Raw genomic sequence first — 14,306 nt, 5'->3', positions numbered from 1 at the left:
TTAGAACCTTTTAGGCCCAAAATCTCATAACATGGGTTCCTATGGGAGAAAACATGTTACTAGTTTCTCAGGTAAGTGCATGACTTACGAGTGGGAGTTTTGGGGGTTAGCACCAATCTTCCCCAAGGTCTAGATGGGCACTCGAGTTGCACCAGCAGCGCCACTGGGACGGCCGGGTGCAGAGTGCAGGGGCCCAGTGTTAGCCAACGGGGCTAAGGGGGCTTTCGGTTAGGGACTGCTTACAAGCAGGCCACTCTGGGGTGGGAGCCATGCTCCTGGGGTTAGGGTCAGCACTCGAGGGGCCAACAATCAGCACAGGAGCTGCACCACCAGCGGCACTGGTGCTTCCGGGTGCCAAGAAGATGCCGGGACCTACGCTTCTCAATGGAGACATTTGTTCAGAAAAAGGGCTGCAGGCTTGGGCAGGGAGACTTCCTGAAGGCGATCACCGGCTGGAGAGGTTAGCTGGGATCTTTGGGGATGCCTGAACACTATCAGTCAGGTCACTCAAGGCCCCGGGGGGTTTCTTTTGGTGTAGGATTCTTTGGATTGTCTTCGGTTGCGGTCAGGTTCTTCAGAACGCTTTGGTCATGGTCGGGGTCTTCTTACTGCCTTTGGTCACGATCAGGGGGTACCCTTCAGGTTGAGGCTGCACGTTCCGTCTCGGAGCTTGTGGGAGGTCGGGGTCACCAGATCCCAAGTCAGGACTGCTGGGAAGATCTCCTTGTGGTGTTGGTCCACTCGGACTCGGGCCGTGGCGGCCAAGTGCAGAGTGGTGCAGGATTGTGGAGCTGCCTGGATCCGGGTTCTGGTCTTGGGGTCTTTGGGTTGAGCAAATCCTGTGCTCACGGGAGACAGAGTCTGTAAGATGAGAGCAGGGTAGGTCCTCCAGGCTCTGGGGGGCAGCTGCCTGGGGCCAAAGCAATAGGTGTCCTCTTCTTCCTTGGTCAGCAAGGATCTTTGGTCCTTCTTCTTTATTCCTCTAATCTGAGGAGGCAAGCTTCAGGGTTGCACCTAAATACAAGATTTAGGGGTGTAAAGGAGTGTGCAGGTCGGGACCAATGATTCCCTTCCTTGGGGTGGGTACACTCCCTACTATGGCACCTTCCAGTGAGAGAGGGGCATGAGCCTCTCCTTAATTGTCTGAGTCCCCTCATCGCCAAGATGGAGGGGAATGAGATGTATGTTCCACATCGCCTCCCCCACCTGAGGGGTGGGGTTGGCAGAGGCGGGCACAACTCTCTTCCTAGTTTGGTTTTCCAGCCGATTCCCCCATCCAAAGGGCAGACAGAACCAGTGGGAGCCAGCTGATGGGGGCAGCAAAAGGCAGGGACAGCTTCCAAAGGCGGCAGGCCTTTAAAGCTTCTCCTTCGTAGACCTAGCCTATCCTGCGGGAGAAGGCAAGACACCTCTGCCCAGGATGAGCTTTGTTTCTGGACTCAGAGAGTGAAGGCTCCCTACCCAGGGGTTCAGAAACCTGTCTGGTTGTAGCAAAGGGCAGGCAGCCATTCAGGAACCACACCGGGGCTGGTCGATTTTCAGGGGGCACAATAGCTGCTTTAGCCCCTAGAAGACTTCCCTGGTCATAGTGGTACCTTTTACAAGGGATGTATGACGTTACCACGCAAGGCAGTACAACGCGTGCCGTTACATCGACTGCAATGTTACCACGCTATGCCATTACAACGCAAGTCTTTACATCGACGTGCGCCAGCATCGCGATGTTAACGATGTTTCCCTTTTACAAGGGGCTAACCTGTGGCCAGGGATGTGCCAATTGTGGGTACAGAGGTAATGTTTTGGGAAGGAACACAGGCCCTAGGAACCTGATTGGCAGGGACCAGGGCACATCAAGTCAGGTTGCATCAGTTGTTAGGCAAAAGTGGGGGGTAACCATGCAAAAAGAGGCACTTTCCTACACCTTATATCTGAGGTCACTACACTTAAAACATATGAGTCACCCCTCAGGCAGGCTTTTCAGACCTGAAGGCAGGGTGCTTGGTTATAAGTGTGAGGGTGCCCTTGCATGAGCAGAACACCACTACAAACCCCAGAGTCGATTCTGCAGGCTTTGTAAGTGCGGTCAATCAATTTAATACATGTAGTGGACATCAGTCATTATGAGATGTCTAACTATATATTGGCTGCACCGAACACGGTCAGGTTTGGTATCAAATATGTTGGAATAATACCTCAACACCGATTCCAGTGCTGGAACTATGATCCCATGTACTAGGGGCTCCCTTGTTCTCCCTGGTTACAGCCTTTCAGAGTCTGCCAGAAAGCTAGTGCTGCTGCCAGACACCTGCTCCTCAGAGGGATATGTCTCCTCCTGGGGTGCTAGACTACCACCTCTGGTCTGCAGTGCTGCCTATAGATTGGTTGTCAGTTTCTCCTCAGTTTTGCGCTTGGCCTTGTGCCAGTACTTTTTACAGTCTGTCACTGTCCTCTTGACTTCAGCAACACTGTTTACCTTGTCCACTATGGACTGCTACATCTTCTTTTTCTTTCCAATTTACACTTATGAGATGACAAAGAGCTGGTGGTGGAGCTCTGTTACCGCCACAATCAAGATCTCATTCTCCTCCTGACTGAACTTGCACTTACTCTTTCTCTTCCCCTGGGACTCTGGTCATCCTTGCTGGTAGTGGGGTTGGGGGGATTTTGTCCTGTGCTAACTCCTGGCTGCTCCAGATCTGCTTTCAGGTAAGTGTGACTTTTTATTTGTCTTAGCGCAGAAAAATGACGTTAGGCCGGCTAGCGGGAATTTTCTCGCCGCTAAATTGGCCGAATGGCACTTTTTGTCCCATAGCGTGCATTTTTTATTGACTTGACCCTCATTTCAGTGCCAGCTAAATCTTCCTAACGCCATGTAGCTCTGTATTGTAAATATGAAGCTAACATTATGTTAGGAAGTGTCGTACCACAATGGTAACATGTTTGATGCACCGTTGTGGGAAAAATGCGAAGCACCATTTCTTGTACATACACCCCATTGTAGATTATTTTTTGCTCATATATTTTTTTTTAAACAAATTTTATTTGTCACGGTTCAAATAAGTTGCATAGCTCTGAAATCTAGAGACTCCTGCACACATCAAATGTACGATAAGAATGACGTTGACTTTTATAAAGGTGAATAAACCACATTAAAACAACCCCCCCAACTTCTCCCCCTGATTGCGTCCATGTCAAAAAGAAAAAAAATACAATACATCTGGCGCGAAACATCATACCCATCGGCCACCCAGCAAATCCTAGAGTCCACATACCCATCAGTCCGGCAAACGAACATCGCCACCTCCGGAGGCGGGTCCCGATCCAGTCCCCGGAAATCTGCCCACCTTTTCCAAATCCTATAATGTTTGCGTGGGCACCCCCTGGCAATGAAGACTGGCTGTTCGAGCCCCATACAAAATTTTGCTCATAGTTTAACGCTAGTGGTAATTACAAGTTCAGTTCTAATTGTGCTCAATTTTACTGCTCCATTTTACTACTTTAAATAAGTGGGTGGTAATAAAATTGCAATTATTGACCAATGTTGGTCATATATTGAACTCAAAATCCGTTTGTGCTTGTTATGCGACTTTTAATGGCAGAATCTTTAAACTGGGTACATGGTCAAACATGGCGTAACTTGGAATTATGTATAAGAGAGAATAGTAAGAGAAAGGTTCTCGAGTAGCTTCACGCATAATCTAATTTCAGTTGCATTCAGCAATGAAAGGCAAAACACAATTGTAATAAATACAATATTGACGTATTGCAATTTACCCAATAATAATGGCATCCATCCTTTCTCGCTTGAATCAGAACTTGTCCTCTGCATCTCTTCCCTAGCCTTGCAGCCAACTCACCAGACTAACTCAACTAGGGGAAACATTGTCCTCCAGTCGATTTCTTTGGCACTCATAGCCAGTCATCTGGCTAATCACAGTCCTACATCCTATATAGAAACAACTAGACATGGCCAGGTGCTCACCCCCCTAGGGAACAGCCCTGCAGTTAGTCCGTTCTCTTGGGCTCTGTATACTGCGCAGGTATGTAAGAAGCATCCAGGGATCATTCATATAGGACTTCTCACCATCTTAATGCGCACGCTGATTTGTGGTGTGCACAGCAACCATTTAGCCATCCAAGCCTCATTCACCAAGAATAGGGGGCCTACACATTATAATGCCAAGTATGATACCTTGCAGCCATTTTGAAGGGCTCAGAATAAACAGGAATTTTACTTTTTTGGGTCGGTAAGTGTGAGTAGTATGTAAGCATTAGGAGCAGCAATAAAGAATTCAGACAACATAGTTGTAGGAGAGTAGGGTCTGCTAACCTATGGTCACCCCATTTTTTTGCTTTTTGCTTCACTGGTTTTCGACTTAAGGTGGCTGTGGGCCTGCTAATCAGACCCACAGCCCTGCTGTTCTCTCTCTACATTTCACACCATGCACTTTAGGTACATCACCAATTGGGATTGGGTCACTCTTATGAGTCCCTGTACAGTGTACTATAGGTACCCAGGGCATAGGTGCACCCAAGGCCTACCAGGGTCTGCAGCATATCTTTTGCCACCCCTGGCAGGCCATCCAAACTGACACAACTGGCTGATCACTCAGCTGGGGCAAGGTCTTGTAATCACCCCTTGGTTTGATATAGTATTCCTATGTCTAACCTTAAATCTGGACACATATGCACCTATAAGTCACTCCTATGGCAGGCCTTAACAATCCTGAAGGCAGAGTGCTTGGTTTTATGTGAGATGGTGCTCTAGCATGAGCTGAGCCTGTTTGCAGCTTTCGGAACCATGTCCTTATAGCTGTTCCAGGATATTGCCATACCATATACTCTTAAGTGCATTATAATCCTCACGGTTATTGCTAACTTTGGTTTGGCGTTATCAAAACATGTTGTGTAAGGTGTCATACGCTTTGGAATACTACCCCCTCGCCAGTTCTGGTGACGGGGGTAGCATTCCACCCTTCTAGAGGGAGAAGACATGTTACTTCCATTAATCCCGGTTAAAGTTAACCAGAGCCTCAGCATCACAAAATGGATGCTGCTGCCACAGACACAAGTCTGACCTCCTGCTGCTGGGAGCCCTTCCAGCGAGGGAGGCTTGGACAATAGGTTTACTGTCACAGTGAGGTGCTAGCACCACCCCATACAGGAGATAGTGGATTGGGGAAGGGAGGGCTGAATGGAATGAGACACTGCCTGGGGCACACAAGGTGTCCCATGCATAGGCCAGTTCGAACCGGTGCTGGGGCACTCCAGCCCCAGCTCTGGTGCGAAACTGGACAAAGGGAAAGGGGTGTAACCACCCCCTTCCTGGGTCCCACCTATTGGAGGGACCTAGCAGGTGATCCAGCCCCTTGATTTGAAATAAAGGTAGGAGCTGTGCCCTTAGACTTTAGATCATCCTGACTGAAACTTTGATACAAAACTCTGGACCCTTCGACATCCTACTCGTAGAAGACTGAAGATTCTCCCTTGTGGTCAAGGAGTGACCACCCTGTGCAAGCAGGCACCATCAAGCGCTCAATGGTTTGCTTTGTCGTTGCTCCCGCCGGAGCTTTAACACAGAGCCTGACAAGACCCAGACTTCCAGACTTCCTTCGACCCGATCCACAGCCACAGCAAAGCTGAGACCTGTGGAGGCGACGTGAGACGTGGGACCGGCCATCTTGGAAAGCCAGCAAATTGCTTTCCGTGCAATTTCTGAGCCACCCTCAAGGTTGTGCATTGGGGATTGAGAAGCACCAGCCCAAGCATTGTTTGCACCGAAGATCACCTCTCCACACTCACTGAGTGCTGTGTGGGGCCCTTTTGCATTTTCATGCTTGACGCATCTGTCCGGTCACTTGCCCGATGGCTAGTGGCCTCTGTGACGATGAACCTTTGATTTTCCAATACTGGTCTGGTTGCTCCAAACTGGCCCTTGCTCCCCTGAAAAGGAGAAGCCCATCAGACCTTGCTGGTCTGATCCAGAAGCCATCTTTGATTCCTGCGTGGGTTGCATTTGCCAAGGCCTGTTGATTCCGAATCAAGAACCGACACCGCCATCAGCGAGAACCTTTGTGGGACAGTCCATGCCCAGCTCCTGGTTGTTGTCGACACCTCCTGGTCCACGTGGCAGCGGAGACAAGCTTCACGACATCACCTGATTGCAACCCAACATCGCCTGGTTCCTTCCTGGTTCCTTCCTGGTCACTGGCTAGTGACCCAGACTCTGTCCCCTCTGCTTTCAGGTACTCTACATCTTCGATCCACCCTTGGGTCCAACCGGACTCTTCTCTCCTGGTCGCCTGCAGCATCTTTTCTCCAAGGCTCCATAGAACTCCACGACGAAACCCGACACACTTTGACACTTATGCACCCGCTTCCTGTGGGTGAGGTAACGCGAGTACTGCGGTGCTCCTGTAAAGATTTACACTCCTAGTGTCCTAGTTTTAAGTGGTTAAGTTCTAGACCAGTCGGAAGACTTCCAAATCTTTAACTTTCTAACTTTACGCACCCATTGACTTCTATTGGTGCACGCGTGTGCATTTAGACACTGCACCCGCATCCTGTGGGCCTCCTGCTCCCTAACTATTGTTAGTACAGTGTAGCCCCAGCGATTCCCAAGGCCCTAGGCCTTACCATTGTTCGTGACGTGGTACTCATACCACTATTTTAGTATATGGTTTAACGGGCCACCAGGGCCTATCCATATTGTGCAACTTATTGTATGTTATATTAAGTTTCTTGTTATACGCTTGTGCTTCTGTGCTCATAAAGAGTACAGGGGGTTGTTTAGAAATAAATACATATATATTTTGAATATATAACCTGTGTGGTGTCCTTTCATTTGGTATTAAAAGATTTGCATATGGTAAAACAGCTGGCTTCACATGCCCTCTTGAGTTTAGCCTAAGACTGCTTTTGTCCATGCTACCACTAGGATAGCTGGTCTATAAGGTTTACTTTACAACTATCACCATAAGGGTTGTTTGGACTGGTGCAAGGTGCTCACTAGAATAGTGAACATCATATACCAGGCCAACTTCTCACAATAGTTGCCTGAGCTCACAAATAAATTTTATCGTGAGCTCAAGCGGTCGACCTAGAAGCTAGGAAACCAGGTTGGAATCTTGGCAGGGACGCTCAACATCCTGTGATTCTGGGCAAATTGCTTAATTTCCCAGTGCGAAACAAAATGAATGTGTCCGTCTATAACGCGACTGGTGCTCCTGTACAAGCCCTCTGATACCTTCGGGTCGAGTTCTCTTTATATAACCCCCCCACCCCTCCAAAAAAAACTGTTGAACGTAATGATGAAGAGGCATTTGCCTGGACCTGAGAAATATCGGTTAGACCCTTCCAGAACTCCCGCATTCCTTGATTTATTTTACTGCTTACGTCTGTCAAAACTTAATGGATCAATGCAATATATTTATTCCTGGAACCTAGGTAAATTGAGCTTAGAAGTGTGAAATGTCATCTTTATCTTACTATTTCTATATCAGGCGACAGGCCAAACATTGGGGTGTCTGAACTCACAAAGCTTTCTCAGGTGGTCGGGAGTGTAATATTGCAATGGCAAGATTAGGAGTCATTCAGTAGAATCCATGCGATAACCCCCCTGTACATTACATTACAGCACAATCTCACAGCTTTTACCTTCACCCGGAACAGACTCTTTGGGGTATAGCTAGGTCTAGCTAGAATCCTGTCAGCTCCACATTTTCATTTTATGTAGCAGGTAAGGTTCAGACTGGACTTGAGGGAACCCCAGAAGAACAATGCATAACCCTTTTTATATATTCAAGTAGGTTTTGAGACGCATGGACTACTGCTTGAAGTCTAGTTAGTAGAACTATTGACTGTCACCCAACGGATGCAATGCTGAATGCAGTGGATACCCAGGTGGATGCAAAGGTAATAACACGACCAAAGGTGTGAGGGAGCTTCAAATCAAGGTAAAGATTATCAATGTATGAAATAGTAAAATCCATTTGGTGGTTGGAATGACCACAAAACGTGCAATGGTCTCTACTGAAACAAAGTGTATGTAATAGAAATTCAAACATATTCGTTGTGGGTATCCTTGAAACATCACTGATTAGGTCAGTGAACTCAGTCCTCCCTCAAACATCATTGGGATCTTTAATCTCATCTGTAGATGATATACTGGAATTGTTACAATTTTCCTGAAGAAGTGACTTTACACTGCATAGATTTAGTTTAGTTCTAATGACAGAGGTGTTTGGTTGCACTGTAAGGCAGCTGGTTTGTGCTAAAGTTGTGCCCAATTTAGAATGAGTTCCAAGGTCACTTTCCAGGCAGCCTGCCTAAAGGACGCTCCAAACAGTGTTGACAGGTAGAGACAATATATTTTCTCGACTGAAATCTGCATGAGTAATAATGACATTAAGAAAAATCTTTGAGTAGGAAAAGGAACAAACTCATGGAAGTAATAAAAGCTTGTACCCACAGCACATGTACGCATTAATAATTTGAAAGTACTAAACAGTGAATGTTGTGAATACACTTCATATTATTTACCATGTCCCAGCATATCATGGACATATGCAAGAGGTTCAAAGCAAGACTACGATGGCTGCAAGGCAGTCTTTCTCAGTATTGTATCTGCTATGAACGAATGGTGGTGGACTGATACCATAAATGGAACGTCCTACCTGATACCATTTTCATTGGCATTGACACCAAAACAAGGTACACATTACTGTAGGGTTAATGGTCTACTGGTGGGTCAGTCTGGTATCTGCTCTCCTCTGAATAAGACCATAGAAAGCATGGGAAGGCAGTGAAAACACCATCCCCTTTTTAGGTCTCGCGCTGTCTCTCCGAGACATCAAGTAATCTGTATCAGGGGTGAAACTCCGCATATTGCCGTGTAATTTCTCCTGCCACTTGCCATTAGTAAACTCTGGAATTGCTTTTCTTTGCGGGCTTATTATTAGCTGCCTATCCGATGCGCCACGTTTATTCAGAAAGCAGCACCGCCTAATTACAGTTTTCGTCCGCTTTCGTGGTTCATGTATCTCCAAGGGGAACTTTCTTTTAGGATTTCCGCAGCCCAGCATGCTGAGTTGCAGTATGACACATTCACTTCCATACGTAATCAGCACGGAGCTCGTCACGAGGGCCACGCTGTTAATCATACATTGGGGCCCATTGGGGAAAGGGGGGGGGGGAGAAAGCACCGACCCGAGACTCAATGTAAGTGTGATAAAGGCCGCTTTATTGGAAGCAGGTGCATCCTACACAATAACATCCTCGGCCTGCGCCGCACAATCTAAACCTCATAAATATGTAATTTCCTGCCTCACCCCCACCCCCTCCCCTAACTGATTCCCACAATCCACAAACATTAACAATTAGCATAACGTCAATTTGCCTCTCCACCTGGCTAAATACTTTATTGTGCTAGACCTACCCCCCGATACTCCAAACAGTTCTCCACTCTTCCCCCATATATTAGGAAGAACCGCCCTACATACATAATGCATCCCACACCTGCTCCAGCGACATGCGAAAACCCCCCACCCAATCCAAAAATTACAACCCCTTTTTGCACAGAATACAAAACATTGTAAATAGCCTTGAAAAGCCCTGGCGCAATTCGCCACAGAGTCGAAGCACTTGTCGGCTACCACATTTTCATCTATACAATAAAGAGCAATGATCCACCAAGCAAGAACTCTTCTGCTTCTATTGAGCCTAAGGACACCAAGATGCGCCGTCCACCAAACTTATCACCCCGGTCACCCCTTCATGCACCAGCCTCCAACAAAATATTGCCCAAAATCCCCAGTGCCCCCAAACTCCCCCGCGAAGGAAAATCCCCCGTAAAGAGTATCGCCTGCCCGTGGGCACCCCCCCCCCCCCGAATCATGGCCCAGGGAGGGAGGGAGGGAAAAAATTGTCCACCCGCCACCCCCCGCCCGGCGGCCGAGACACCTCACTTAAAATGGTGTCTCTGCCGCGTGGCCGGGCGGATCCTAAAGCCCCGCCCAAAAGGAAGCCCAACCCAGCCCCGCCCCCCAGCCCAAAAGCTACCAAACACCTAACCCCGGCCCCGTGACGGCGCCATCTCTACCCCCCCCCCCTCTCCCCGGCCCCAAATTCCCCCGGGCGGGGCAGGCCTCCCTACGGTCGGCCCCCCCCCCAGGACCCCATTGGGGCCCATTGGGGAAAGGGGGGGGGGGGGGAGAAAGCACCGACCCGAGACTCAATGTAAGTGTGATAAAGGCCGCTTTATTGGAAGCAGGTGCATCCTACACAATAACATCCTCGGCCTGCGCCGCACAATCTAAACCTCATAAATATGTAATTTCCTGCCTCACCCCCACCCCCTCCCCTAACTGATTCCCACAATCTACAAACATTAACAATTAGCATAACGTCAATTTGCCTCTCCACCTGGCTAAATACTTTATTGTGCTAGACCTACCCCCCGATACTCCAAACAGTTCTCCACTCTTCCCCCATATATTAGGAAGAACCGCCACTCGAGGGACGAGCTAACGGTCCTCGACCCCCCCCTAGGACTCCCCCTCCTTAAACCCGGGGCGCGCCACCTGGCCCATTCGGCAGGCCCACCCCCTAACGATATGGCCGCCGCGGAATCCCCCAAACCCTGTGCTCCTATCCACGCGTCCAAACCGCCGGCAGGTCCTCCCCCCAACCACAGGGCCATGCCCTCCGTCCCAATGAATAGGGCCATGCCCTCCGACACCACGTACCGGGCCATGCCCTCAGTCACCACGTATAGGGCCATGCCCTCCGTCACCAATGTATAGGGCCATGCCCTCCGTCCCCAATGTATAGGGCCATGCCCTCCGTCACCAATGCATAGGGCCATGCCCTCCGTCACCAATGTATAGGGCCATGCCCTCTGTCACCAATGTTTAGGGCCATGCCCTTCGTCTCCAATGTGTAGGGCCATGCCCCCCGGCACCCATGCCCTCCGTCACCACGTATAGGGCCATGCCCTCCGTCACCAATGTATAGGGCCATGCCCTCCGACACCACGTATAGGGCCATGCCCTCCGTCACCAATGTATAGGGCCATGCCCTCCGTCCCCCATATATAGGGCCATGCCCTCCGTCACCAACGTATAGGGCCATGCCCTCCGTCACCAATGTATAGGGCCATGCCCTCCGTCACCAACGTATCGGGTCATGCCCTCCGTCACCAATGTTTAGGGGCCATGCCCTTCGTCTCCAATGCGTAGGGCCATGCCCTCCGACACCCATGCATAGGGCCATGCCCTCCGCCACTAACCGTATAGGGCCATGCCCTCAGTCGACGTCACCCCCCGGGGCGTGCTTCCTGGCCGCGGAATCGAGCTCCCTAACAGGTATGCCGCACTAACACGGGGCCGTGCTCCCTCTCAGGCGCAGAGGCCCACCCCTGTGAACACCAGGCCTGAGAGCCGCTCCGTCCCACCAGAGAGAGAAGCCCTCCGGGCGCGTGTCCCCACACCTGCGCCCGTCCGCCAGGAAGAAACCCCTGCCGTTCGGAATCGAGCTCCCTAACAGGTATGCCGCACTAACACGGGGCCGTGCCCCCTCTCTGGCGCAGAGGCCCACCCCTGTGAACACCAGGCCTGAGAGCCGCTCCGTCCCACCAGAGAGAGAAGCCCTCCGGGTGCGTGTCCCCACACCTGCGCCCGTCCGCCAGGAAGAAACCCCTGCCGTTCGGCGTCAGACCCCCAGTCCCCCGGCGGGCGTGCTCCCTGGCCACGGAGTCGAGCTCACCACGTAGACGACCACACTGCCATGGGACCGTGCTTCCTCTCTGGCGCCCCGAAAGAAGTCCTCCACACAGTGCGTCACCCCCAGAGCCTGTCCGCCAGGAAGAAACCCACTGCACCACGTACCCCTCCCGCACGCGCGACCGTGACCTCGTTGCGACCCCCCCCCTGTCCTCGGCGGGCGTGCTCCCTGGCCACGGAGTCGAGCTCAGTACGGAGATGACCACACCGACATGGGACCGTGCTTCTTCTCCGGCGCCCAGAAAGAAGTCCTCCACACAGTGCCTCACCCCCAGAGCCTGTCCGCCAGGAAAAAGCCCACTGCAAAGAACGTACCCTCACCCACGCGCGACCGCAGATCTCACCCACGCGCGCCGGAAACGCCCGCGGTCCCCTGAAACTGTAATTTTGTCCGCCGTATTCACAAGTGCATCTGCAGCTATTTGGCAGGGTTTTTCCCCTCCAGGCCGTCAACTGTGAAAATGTCACTTTTGCAACTTTTATAAGCTTGCCTCCTTCATACTACTAAAATGGACGAACGTACCTCTTACCCAGGCAAAATGTCCCATTTATAAACTCTATGCGCCTGCCTCCTTGTATCCTACCAATAAAACGCGTTCTACAGAAAACATCAGTGTGGTACTCCGCAATAGCCCTTCGGAAAGAAAAGATCAGCAATAAGTCCACCGTAAAGAAAAGTATGTATACATTTTAAAACGTGGGATTCGAACACAGAATGCAAGAACAGTAACCCGGGCCCAGATTCAACACACTTTACTGCACGGAGGCGCAAAGTGCAACTCCGCCTTGCTCGATAGAAACCGTGTAGCACCAAATGTCCCACGAGCCGCCTTCTAAAACATGCCGGACCCCCGCAAAGAACGTCCATATATCACTATACAAATCCCTCACAGGTTCCGGAGTAGCAAGCTACCCCACTGCAAGATGTGATGCCGCTGTTAAGTGCATGGCACCAACTTGCGGTTTGACGGTACCTTAGTTCTGATGTGTAACTATTCTGAGAGACATGTCATTATGTTTACTCAGTCGCTCCAGCACATCCCTTATTTGGGCCGTAAATGCCCACAATGCCGTGCTAGGAAACATGTGAGGGACATGGCAAAACAAGGTGAGCTTCCCCCCCTAACGCACATTTTAACAGTAGAAGGTGGAGCCTCCCAGTGCCATGATTAGAACTTAAAAATTAATTCAGCTACCTTCGTGTACTGTTCCTTCTCCAGTGTTTTGGACCCCCGGGACTTAAGGTTTCAATCCCTGCCCCAGCTCAGGGAAACCAGGGTACGGCTTTGCCTCGGACAGCTTCCACCACCCACGCACACTTCGAAAGCATAGCCTGTCTCTTCATTCTTTTTCTCTTGCATAATATTCTATTTGAAACGGCCACTTGGCATGGAATGAGTGATGTGGGATCGTTCCCACATTTCATACAAGCCTCAATTTTAATCAGGAGTGATCTAATTAATGTAAACGTTTCAGCGGAATTGTGGTTGGAAAAGAAAGCCTTGAAAACCCAAATGGACTGGTTCCGAATAACAGAGGTGCATGTGAGTCGTAAGTCACAATTGTCAATCCAGATATGGTTACCACACAGGGTAACCCACTCACAAATTAAAACTTCCAAGTGCAATATTACATGCACCCAAACTGCGAGCTCACTCTAGTCACGAAACCTACACGCATATAATTATGTATGCCAGTACGTGTGCTAATAACAGTCAGAGACTTAGATTACGGTGTGCAAAACTTACGACCAGACGACAAGTTGCCTGAACGTGCATTCGAAAATTTACAAACTACCAAATAGGTAACCAACCACACCTGACGCCACACACACTCACATGAAAGTAATCACTAACTAAACACCAAAAGGATGCTGCAGGCCACGCCTTTTCATTTTCTCATTAAACACCCATAGTCACCGGCACCCACTTAGAAGCTGGAGACAATACCCGCTAGCCACATATTTAGCTCCATCCTGCCTCCACCCACCCTCTGTGGGGAAAGACAACAGCCCCTGTAAACAATATCCGGACCATAAACCACGTTTTGAACCAACACTCAAGGTCTTCACCCCCCCCCCCGCCCCCAATACAACAGTCTAGGAGCCCATCTGTAGCAGTCTAAAAACACATGCATAAATACGTTTAACAGCATTGGTTGCTTTTTTCAGTAAGAGGGCTTGTTTAAATATTTTACACAGATGCCTGAAAAAGAGCGCAGTTGATAATTAACAAGTGAGAATGCTCTACTCGGCACGTCATCCTACTTCAGCACAGCGAGCATTGGAACAGAAATCAAACAGCAACATTTCCAGTGAAGCATTCGAGGAGCAATCCGCTTTTTAACCTTTGACTCGCCACTCTCGGAAATCCGCCCACGACGAGGGCCTTTGGCACTCTAATGAAACTTTTATCGTCCGAGCTGTACTGTTTGGGGCACCCCGGCGGCCGCACGGACCCTTCGGGTAGGGGGCAGAAGTGACTCACCTAGTCCCACGTGGGAGCCTGACCGCCCGCACTAGCCAGA

This window comes from Lissotriton helveticus, chromosome 6 (assembly GCF_964261635.1).
Source record: "Lissotriton helveticus chromosome 6, aLisHel1.1, whole genome shotgun sequence".
In the NCBI taxonomy this organism is placed as follows: domain Eukaryota; kingdom Metazoa; phylum Chordata; class Amphibia; order Caudata; family Salamandridae; genus Lissotriton; species Lissotriton helveticus.
The sequence above is the reverse complement of the archived record's forward strand: the minus strand, read 5'-3'. Positions refer to the sequence as shown.